The following is an 11,809-nucleotide window of genomic DNA, read 5'->3' as shown; positions in this document are numbered from 1 at the left end:
GTTTTTCCAAGTACTGAATTTAAATGATATAAAAAGTCAAATCTACGGTACTCAACTTCATGACATAATATTGATTCAAATGAGCAAGTACATTTTAAAAATATATATTTTAGTTAATACAGTAGCTTTTACTTACAAATCTGATGTACACAGTACTTAAATGTAAAAAGTTTTTTAAAATAAAATTGTATTTTTTTATTTGATTTGTAGTTTTATTTACCTGTGAAATTGACTTAAATTAGCAAATAAATTTGACAAGGTTTTCTACTTAGGATTGAGACATGATGATGCATTGTAAAGATAACAGACAATCTTTTGTTTTTGTTTACAAAAAGTGTCTTGTCTGGAAAACATCATTTTTCCACTCTTCATGGAACTCCAGTGAACCTGACAAGTTAGGTTACACCAACAAAAGTCATTTTTTCATGTGTTAGATAAAGTAGAAATCAATCTTTGAGGTTACAATTGCAGGTTACACTTAAATGAATAGTTCACCCAAAATATGAAAATTCTGGCATTATTTATTCACCCTCATGTTGTAAGACTTTTTAAGTGGAACATAAAAAGAGGAATTTTGAAAAATGATGATGCTGATGTGGTATACTGAAATTTTTTTTAATTATTGTGCATTCAAAGGTATTTACAGAGGCAAATAATTACATAATATTTGCGAATTATAAAGGTTTTTACAGTTTTCAGAAATAAATGGAGACAGACAAGAGTAATAAAACAAACAATTTATTTGCAGATTAAAATAGAGATACAGTAATTCATGTTATTAGGTTTAAACAGTTTTCTTTGGTAATTCAAATCATAGATATCATTTTGTTTTATTGCATTTATACATACAGAGAGACAAACAAGAAATTTACTACAGTAAAGAAAATTACAGACATATTGAGGAAAAAGAAAATAGAGAATACATAAATAAGTAAATAAGAGAGAACAAAAGGAGAGGTAAACACAAGAGATTGATAAGTACAAATAAAGAACAGCGATATATGTGCAGCAAATAAATAGATATCTTTCAAAAGATAAGAGGGGAAAAAGGTAAGAGAGTAACCGTGAATAAAGATTAATATATATATATATATATATATATATATATATATATATATATATATATATATGTGTGTGTATATGCACGTGTACACACACACACACACACACACACACACATACACATATATATATATATATATATATACACACAAATTGATGACTTGGACCGAATAATTAAGAAAAGCAGCCAATAAGTGCCCAACATAGATGGGAACTCCTTCAATACTGTTTAAAAAGCATCCCAGGGTGATACCTCAAGAAGTTGGTCGAGAAAATGGCAAGTGTACATTTCTGCAAATTCTAGGCAAAGGGTGACTACTTTGAAGATGCTAAAATATAACACAGTTTTGATCTATTTTGGATTTTGTTTAGTCACAAGATAATTCCCATAGTTCCATTTATGTTACACCATAGTTTTGATGACTTTACTATTTTTCTAAAATAATATAAAATAAAACTGCAACCAGTGTGGTCAGCACCATCGCCACCTGGAGAGTTAATTTATATTGTCCAGGTGTTGCAAGGCTTGTGTTTACAGGATGGGAACATAATAATAGGGCAGGTCCACTGTTCTATAATATATATATATATATATATATATATATATATATATATATATATATATATTCAGTGTGGAGGCCATTTACTAATGGCAGATTTAGGTTATTTCAATATTTAAGATTCCACACAATTTCGTGATCAGTAATCAAATAAGCAAATTTGTGACATTAACTGTGTAAAGCCATTTTGTACAAAAGGATTCTTTCATTAAAGCACTTTCACAAGATGCTCTGTGAAAATTCACATGCAGGATCATGATTATTTCATAATCATCAGGTTTTGCACAAATATTTCACTCAAACTGTTATGCTGATAATATAATTTGTAATTAAAAATAAACGATTAAATTAGAAACATTTTTACAAGTGGACTCAAACTCATTGAACAAGTGATGAGACAGAATTAAAAAAATGGACAAAGTTATGTGTGTAAAGGACTTTTGCACAGAACTGTTAAGTATGCCTTCCCTGGCATAAATAAAAACAAAAACAGACCTTCAGTAATCCTATGACAGCTGAGGATCCAAATTAATATCTGGTGAAAACGATGAAAGCACTTGTGAACATACCCAAGCACACAATTGTGCAGATTCAGTGTCAAGTCAAAGTGCCTTACATGAAACAGGACAGTGTTCTTCTGTTTGAGCCGCATGTAAACACACAGTACCCGATGGTCTTGAACCTCTTGAAACCCTCCTGATTCTAAAAAAAGGAAGCCAACCATTGGTCAAGATCAGTGTGTTAAACATCACAGACCATAACATCATGCATGCAGGGAAAACTGAGCTTGACCACATCCAGTATCAGTGAGTTTCCAAAAGTGCTGATGGAAATAGCAGTGAAGATTTGTGGGACCCACATGTTGACGTAAGCCATTTAACACTGCATCAACAATAGAAAGTTTAACTAATTCTGCGGGAGGAGTGTCAATCTTTCTCAAAATCAGACAATGACATTGGATGCAAGGGTCTAGAGCAAAGTATCACTTAGCTATGACTGACAGTACGCCTGTTGTCCGCTTCAGTTCCTAAGCCACTTTATCTTGGAGTACTTGCACAACTTGTTTGCCCAAGGCTGGGTTGACAAATCCCATTCCCATTACTCTTCGCCAATTTTATGTGTCTGTAAGAAAGATGATAACCTTATGTTGTGTATCGACTATAGAGACCTCAATAGGAAGACACTGTCTGACCCCAGAGTACAGGACATTCTGGACAGCCTATGAGGTAACACATGGCTTTCCTTGCTAGATTAGGGAAAGGTGTACGTCAAGGCTTTGTGTACCCATAGAGTAGGCCACTCACAGCATTAAGTACACCGTGGGGCTTATATGAATGGATTTGTATTCCCTTCAGCCTTATGAATGCACCTGCTGCATTTCGGCATTTCATGGAGGAATGCCTGGAAGGACTCTGAGATTACTCCATTCAGTAAGCCAATTGAGTGGACAGAGCATCAAGTAATATTGTCAAAACTGATTGATTACCTGGTTCAGCCTCCAGTGTTGGGATTCCCAGCCTTTTCACAATCGTTTGTGCTCCATACAGATCTGTTCAACCAAGGTCTGGGAGCTGTCTTGAATCAGAACCAGAATGGCAAGCTAAGAGTAATAGCCTATCGCTCAAGAAGCTTGATGGCAGCAGAGAAAAATTACAATCTGCACAGCGGGAAGTTGGAGATTCTAGCCCTAAAATGGGCTATCACAGAAAAGTTTTGAGATTACCTCTATTATGCACCAAACTTAACTGTGTTCAGTGATAACAATCCCCTCACTTACGTGCTGTCCTCTGCAAAGTTTAATGCCACTGGGTGCCGATGGGTATCTGAGCTTGCAGACTTTCAATTTACCATTCAATATCGCCCAGGTAAAGATAAAATGTGCTTAGGAGCTCTCATCAGACTCAGTTGGAGCCACGATACAAGCAGCGGAAGTCGAGAATGACTCAGACTTAACATGGTCCTTTGCTGAAGCTTGTCAGAGTGTACCAGCATGTGTAGAGACCAGCAAAACATCCATCAAACCCTTGTCAAAAGAAAAGATCAGACAAGCTCAGAGGGAGGATAAAGACATAGAGTTGGTAATTAGCTAGGAAGTGGCAGTCAGCGAGTGAAATATCCAAAGGCGAAAATGGGATAATCTGATGCTGGATAAGCATAACATTTTACACAGTAAAAGCATCTCAGAAGATACAGCTTTTATTGGCTGCAAAATGTAAGAAAACTGTTCAAAAGGAACTGCATGACGAGCTTGGACATCAGGGTGTTGACCACACCACAAGCCTGATCAGAGATTGCTTCTTCTGGCCTTACATTTACTGCTCCTGCATTAAACAAAAGAAACCATGCCGAGAGACAAGAGAACCCCTAAAGACCATTACAACAACCTGCCCATTTGAACTTGTGTCAGTCGATTTTATTCACTTGGACAAATGTAAGGGAGGATATGAATATATACGTGTCATCATTGACCACTTCACAAGATTCACCCAGGCCTAGGCAACAATCTCAAAATCTGAAAAAACAGTGGCTGACTGACTCTTCAATGATTTCACACTGAAGTTCGGGTTCCCAACCAGAATACACCATGACCAAGGTGGTGAATTTGAAAATCAACTCTTCATGGAACTCCAAATGTTTGGTGGCATCACCGGTTCAAGGACCACTCCCTACCACCCTCAAGGAAATGGGCAGATGGAAAGATTTAACCGAACATTGTTGCAAATACAGAAAACCCTGACAGAGAAACAGAAATCAAACTGGAAAGAGTCACTGAACAAGATAATATATGCCTATAACTGTACCAAGTGTGAAGTTACCGGTTTCTCAACTTTCCACCTCTTGTAAGACTCTCCATCGTTGCACTCTTTGGGCTCAACTCAAAGTCAAAGTGAATACATGTAAAAGTGGAAAAAAGAATGCAAGAGGCCCAAGATATCGCCAAAGAACATGCAAAAAAGTCCAGTGAAAGAAACAAAAGTAATTATGACAACATGGTAATATGAACTGATCTAAATCCAGGATGCAGAGTCCTTGTAAGAACCTGACCCCAAGAGGAGGACCTGGAAAACTCAGGAATAATTGTGAAGACCAAGTCCACATCGTTGCTGATGATGTTCCAATTTATGAAGTGAAGTCTGAGCAGGGTAAAGGAAGATCAAGAGTGTTGCATCATAACCTTCTCTTACCATGTGATCTCTTACCTCTTATATTTTGATTCCCCCCAAGCAACTAAACCAAAGCAAATGTACCGATAAAGAACACCACGCCATCTGCTGAGAGGGGGGAAGAAAGTGTGTCAGAGAATTACAGTGAGTGTTAAAAATGAATACTATTTCCAAGTAGAGTCCTACCAGTTGAGTATACAGCCAGATGGTCATAACCAGAGTGAAGAGGAAACCCTACCACAACAGTCACCTCCTCTTGAGGATTCATCAGATCCTTCTGAACCCATGCATGAGTGGACAACACTGCCATCTTTTGCTGAATTAGGACAAGATGTACCAGCACCTGTCTATTCTCCTGCAAAAGAAAATATGCCTGACCTTCTTGAAAACAAATGGATAAAAGAACCAGTGAACTTAACAGATGAAGAACAAAACTTACCTATAGAGGAACCATTCCAAGCACTGGAATCAGGTACCAGGACCAAGCAGGGATAGAGAAGCTATTAGTTCTCTGCAATACAACGACAGTCACCAAATAGGTTTACTTATGATAACCTTGGAAGTCCTTCATGCTATAATGTGCAAATAGCAAGTGAAGAGTGCTACCCACACTTTGAACTTACATGGACATCAACTGTGACTTCTTGGGTGTCAATGCAGCTTTACTATCCTCAGCCCTCACCTGTCTGTTATTCACTGTGAACTGAAATCCCAGAAAAACTTCTAAATTAACTGATCACATATGGCGTTGTAAGGACTGTAATTTTATGAATAGCCATCATGCAGAACAATTCAAACATACACCATTTAATTTGTTGATGGCAAAAACTTTTGCTGATACAAAGGACTGTTATTTTAAAAAAAAGTATATGGACTGTTTTTCAAAATGAACATGAACACTAGTCCATTGCACTTGAGCCAAATAATGCTGTTAATCAGCCAACAAGGACTGTCTTTAAAAAGTGAACATAAAGTGTAATTATTTAAAAAGTGTTTGTTTTAGTAATGTGAAATGTGTGATGCAGCCTAGTGTTTGTGACATGTTACTGTTCTACAAATGTAAAGTGAATTTAAAAGGGTTAAGTGATTTAACTAAAGGTAATGGTGATTTATACTAATGTGCCTTGATGTCAGGACGACATATTATTTTGTGGAGGAGAGTGTTGTATACTGAAAATAAATAATTCTTGTGCATTCAAAGGTATTTACCGAGGCAAATAATTAATTAGGAAGCAGTACACTGTCATGAGATGAATGGAGACAGACAAGAGTTATAGAACTATCACTTTATTTGTAGATTAAAATAGAGATACAGTAATTCAAGTTATTGAGTTTATACAGTTTTCTTTGGCAATTCAAATTATAACCATTAGATGCTATAAGTTGTTATATTCATTGTTCATAGGAGTGTATGTTTTACATAATGTTCTGTTATGTGTGCGTAATTTGATGTTCCATTACGCACCTGCATGCTCGTGTCGCTGTGTGTGAGAGAACACTCGTGATGCTTTTCATTTCAGATAAAGCTCCATTGGTGAAGCATTGCATCCAAGTTGTTAATTCTCTCATTATTCTCCTTTTTCAGGAGTACTACACTGCCATGTTGAATAGTGTTTTGTGCTTTTGTCACTATTTGCTTTCATTGTATGGAAAGGGGGGGGACTATTCCTTTAAGATGTAACATAGTTCTTATGTAACATAGTAGATGTGCAAGTAGAGATCCTATTAACTGATTGAGTAACATATCAAATCTGTAAATGTCATTAAAGCGAAATGTGAGTTAACTCCGTGTGAACACAGGATACAATTCTTCCTCCATTACACCTGAAGAATTCTTCACAATATCCTGTGGACTTTAAATAGAAAAAGTAAGGGCCACTGTGAAGTCCCAAAACAGGAACTCATGCACACAGCAGACTGGATATCCTCCTCCTCTTCATGGTTTCCATGCATGCTTGAGCAATGCCACTCCTTTGCAGATGTCAAAACAGCCCAAATTCATTGCATGCTATGTGTTCATTGCATGATGTATCTTGTGATATGTGGATTAAGCTTAAACCTACACCCTCTACACGTACAGAATCCTCAACTGTTTAAATCTTGAAACAAATGTAAATTTCACCTCAATATTGCACCATGTCATTTGTTTATAATGCTTTTGTTTTCAGATTAACATTTTTATTGGTTGATTTTCAAACATCACACATAACAAAGCAAAATATACATGCACAGAGTCAAACATTATCCCCCCTAAACCCTGTTATTTCCCTACCCCTCCCAATCCCCAACCCCACCCTGACCCTCAACAAGTATCCCTGTGGTCAAAGCCTGAGTATACACGCAGAACAAAAAATAAATAAATAGATATATGTATATACATATATAAATAATCACACACATTTATCACAACAGATCTCTCTCCACTGCCCCTTCCTAAGAGCCTTCTAAAAAGGCTAAATAGCTGCCTAATGTTTTATTGAATAAACCCAGGTTGCCTAGCCTTCTATATGACATTTCTTCAAATGCTGTTACCCTCCCATCTCTGTATACCACTCTTGAAATTCCCCTATATTAATGACTGCCCCATTGCCTATAGGCAGTATTTTTCTGTGGCAAAATTAAATTTGAGTGCCCAATATGTCACACACAAACTCTGAACCCTCAACCAAAATTCTTGGATCTTTACACACCACCAAAATATATGGGTTGTGTCCCCATCTTCTGATTGGCATCGCCAGCAGGGGGGTGTGTAGGAGTCCAATAGAATCGCACAAGGTGCACCCTTGCATCTCTAGATGTAGACTTGACGTTTTTTTAAATCCTAGCCCACACTCTCCTTACCCCAGACTCTGAATTAGCAGGGAGTGTTTATAATGTATTTTTAAGTAATACCATTTTAGTTCAAATCCTATGTTCATGGACTATTTGATATATAATCAAGTCCTAATCCTTGATTTTGTAAATGTGCCATAACCAGATGCGAAGAGGATGCGACTCTCAATATTTAGATTAGTGGTCGACCAATTTTTTTTTTTCAATGGATAAAGCATATACCTTTGGTCCCCTCAAAACATATTAACACAGGAAATAGCAAATTGCATCCAAATGTTCATGTTCCCTGAAATCGAACCCATCATACTGAATAAATGATAAGGGACATATTCCATTAGACATTTTTGCATCATTTCAAATATAATGATTGACCTTTCCTTTGAGCACTACTGGTATAGGGTCTGATCCCATGGATGCCAGGAAGTGATTTCATTCAAAACAATGGTGAGCACATTCATCATTCATTGCGAAACACACTCACATCTTTCCTTCTTGATGATTGCGGTGATGGGAGCATGGTTGTGTGTATGTTTGCGGGAGAGAGAGAGTGGTGTGGCTCGTAAAGCTGGTTGACATAATTTCTAACAGCTGATTCTCATTACAGTGATAATGGAGAGAGTGTTTCAACTCCTGCTCCAGGCCCAAGCGGAGGACCAACAGGCCTTCCGGAGCCTGATCAGACGAGGGGGTTGCTGCGGTGGACCCGGAGCTCACCTTGACTGTCCAGCCAGTCAAACTTGTGAAAATAGGGCCGGCCGATGATCCAGAAACCTACCTCAACCTCTTCGAGAAAACGGCCGAGGTGTGGGAATGGCCGCCTTACCAGTGAGTGGCCTGACTGTTGCCTTTACTCTCTGGGGAAGTGCAGCTTGCAGCCCAACAGCTCCCCACAGCCAACCTCCTCGGTTATGCTGATTTGAAATGAGCCATTCTGCAACAGGCTGGCTGGACCCTCGAACAGAGCCAACAGCAATTCCACACCCTGAAGCTGGAAAAACAAGGCCACCTGTTCACCTTCGCACAGCAGCTCCGGGACGCCTGCCAGAAATGGTTGCTGGTGAGGGAACCCCATGGCTCCCAGGACATCATGGACAAGCTGATACTGGAGCAGTTTATCGCCCATTGTGGGTTTCCCAGGTTTCCTCCCTGATTAGGGGGTCTTATTTCTAGTGGATTATGCAATGCGATATCTGGAATCAGTGCCCCTGCACAACATCGCAGATGCACTCTTCAGAATTATCTCTCGAGTGGAGATTCCAAAAGAAATCCTCACTGTTCAAGGCACTACATTTATGTCACAAACACTACGTGAACTATACAAATTATTAGGTATTAAAGGGGTCATGACATGAGAAACCAAATTTGCCTTGATCTTTTGGTATATAAGAGGTCTTTGTATCATTAAAACATCCTGCAAGTTTAATATTTTAAGACGTCCTCCCCATTCTAAACGAATCATTTATTTAATCAAGCTCAAAATACAGCTCGTTCTGGATTCATGGTTAGAAGTGACGTGACGGTTAGAAGTGACGTACCAGCGTTTGCATATGACCGCCTCCAGCACAAGATAACTACGCTTTAAGCGCCAAGACAACTACGCTCATTTCAGTATCGCCGTCGCCTCACAAGTGTTCAGTCGATGGACAGCGAGCTCTGACAGAGACTACTTGTGCACAGGAAAATTACGATGCCACACAGATGTGCTGTTCCTGGCTGTGGTCAAACAAAACCTCTGAATAAGCTGCCGAAAGATCCAGGCGTCAGGGAAAAATGGATGCAGTTTATTTTTTGCGGGCGTCCCAGTCACGGCAGTGTTAACTTAAGCGTTTGTTCTGTACATTTTAAGGATGACTGTTTTGAGAACAAATCTCAATATGATGCTGGCTTTGCCAGAAAACTGTTGCTCAAAGATAAGTCCGTGCCGACTATTCTGGGAACAACGACGGCGCTAAACTGTAAGTGATCTATTTTAAACTTTAAACTACTTTTTAAAGCGCAATTTCATTCATTATGAATAATCACAGTGTTTTTACTTAGTTTACTTGCATATTGTTCTGGCTGGGAGCGTCAATAATTGATACATAGGCACTGACGTTAGCCAATCATAACAGTGAGCGTTAACACTGAAGTCTTAAATGGAAAACGCCCCCAAAACAGACTGTTTGAATCAGAGGATGAGAAACAGGGTGGGAAAAGGTCATAAATCACTAGATTTTAAAAGTTTTTCTTTAAAAAAAATATATTAATATTATAATTGCACCTAAGGGAACATAATAATACAATAAAAAAACCCATGTCATGACCCCTTTAAATCGATTCGCACAAGCGTTTACCACCCACAGACAGATGGGTTGGTGGAACGATTTAATAAAACCCAGAAAAATATGATTCGTAAGTTTGTACATGAGAATGCTAGAAATTGGGATAAGTGTCTTGAACCCCTATTATTTGCAGTTCGAGAGGTCCCACAAGCCTCCACAGGGTTTTCCCTAGTCGAGCTGCTGCATTGGACGTCATATTTGAAGCTTGGGAGGAGGGGCCTTCAAACAGAAAGAATTTAATTCAGTAGGTTCTTGATCTTAGAGAAAAACTCCACACTTTGTGTCAACTCACACGGGAATTTGCTCCAAGCTCAGGAACATTAAAGCCAACTGTATTACAGGGGCACTTGACTACTGGTATTTGCAGATAAAGTTTTTCAAAGATTTAAAAAGATTTAAGAGTGGGTTATTGGTAGATCCCCTTAACTCATATATCCCGAGAGAAAACACTGTTCGGCTTACACCAATTTGTGACTTTTCCGTTTGGTTTGTTCGGGGCCCCTGCCATGTTCTAGCGGCTCATGGATAAAGTTATCAGGCCAAATACGGAATATGCCGCCACCCATTTGGAAGATATCATTATTTATAGTAATGATTGGCAGCAGCAGATGCAACATCTGAGAGCTGTCCTGAGGTTGCTGCAGCGGGTGGGGCTTACGGCCAAACCTGTAAAACTGCACAACTGGGCGGGTTGAAGTTCCGTATCTGGGGTTCCACTTGGGTCATGGGCAAGTGCGTCCCCAAATTAACGAAAATGCAGCAATTGTGGCCTGCCCAAGGCCCAAGACCTAAAAGGAGCTGAGAGAGTTTTTGGGGTGTTCCAGCTGGCTGAGGACCAGGTGGGCTGTGTGTTTGGGAGCCGACAAGTTTTGTTTCTTCTCCTTTCTCTCCTCTATCTCTTTCACTCTCTCTTTCTCTTGCTTCTCTCTCCCCCTCTCCTTCCCCTAGAGCTGTTCCTGTTTCCCGGAGGTGGGGAAAACCATCCGGCGCTGGGTTGGCCGAAAGGGCAGTAGTTCCTCTTCAGAAATGGGGGGGGGGGGGTGTAAGGCACAGGCCGGAGAGCTCCCCAGCCTGACTAAGTTGATGGGTGATGTTGCGAGCAGTGCGGGGCCAAGCGATGATGGTGCGGAGCGAGGCTGGGATGGACACCTGGGGAGAATTATCTCGCCCAGCTGTTGGTGATTGCGGTGTTGGTGGGCGAGTGATAAAGCCTCAAACAGAGCTGCAGTTGGGAGAGACAGAGAGAGAGAGATAGAGAGAGAGAAATGCGCAACTAAGTTGTGTGTGTGTGTGTGTGGTTGAGAGCTGCTGCTGAAAAGCAGAGCGACTGTGTGGTGAGCTGAAAAGCCAATGAATTAACCACGTTTGAGTGGTTAATTCATTTGGCCTGTTTAACCAGAAACTGATCTGAAATGGTTGCTTGCTGGTTATGTCCTTTATCTGTTGTTTTTTTATTATTACATTTTATGCAAATTTGGTATTTAAAACTATTTATAATGGTTAAACAACTTGTATACTGTGTAGCCCAGCTACTTATCTTCATTCAGTTTTTATGTATCATACTCAAACATTAGTGCCTGAGAAAGATGAAGGTTTCCAGCATAGATACCAAGATCCAAAACCTGGCAGATGAAATTTTCTTTCTCTAAATTAACAAACAAACAAGGCACCACCAGTTTTATTTTTGGAGCTTTAAAACACTATTGCTGCAAGGGCAGTCTGTCTAAGCTTGGTTATGCAGTGGTTTTAAAATGACCCCATCCAAAGTGACCTGAGCATGAAAGACACACTGATGGAAGTCCCACTTGTGGAAATGTAACAAAAACTGAAATTCAGGAACATTTTACAGAGGGACTGCAGCCTAGTTAGG

Source organism: Xyrauchen texanus, chromosome 30 (genome assembly GCF_025860055.1).
Source record: "Xyrauchen texanus isolate HMW12.3.18 chromosome 30, RBS_HiC_50CHRs, whole genome shotgun sequence".
In the NCBI taxonomy this organism is placed as follows: domain Eukaryota; kingdom Metazoa; phylum Chordata; class Actinopteri; order Cypriniformes; family Catostomidae; genus Xyrauchen; species Xyrauchen texanus.
This window is presented reverse-complemented; position numbering follows the sequence as displayed.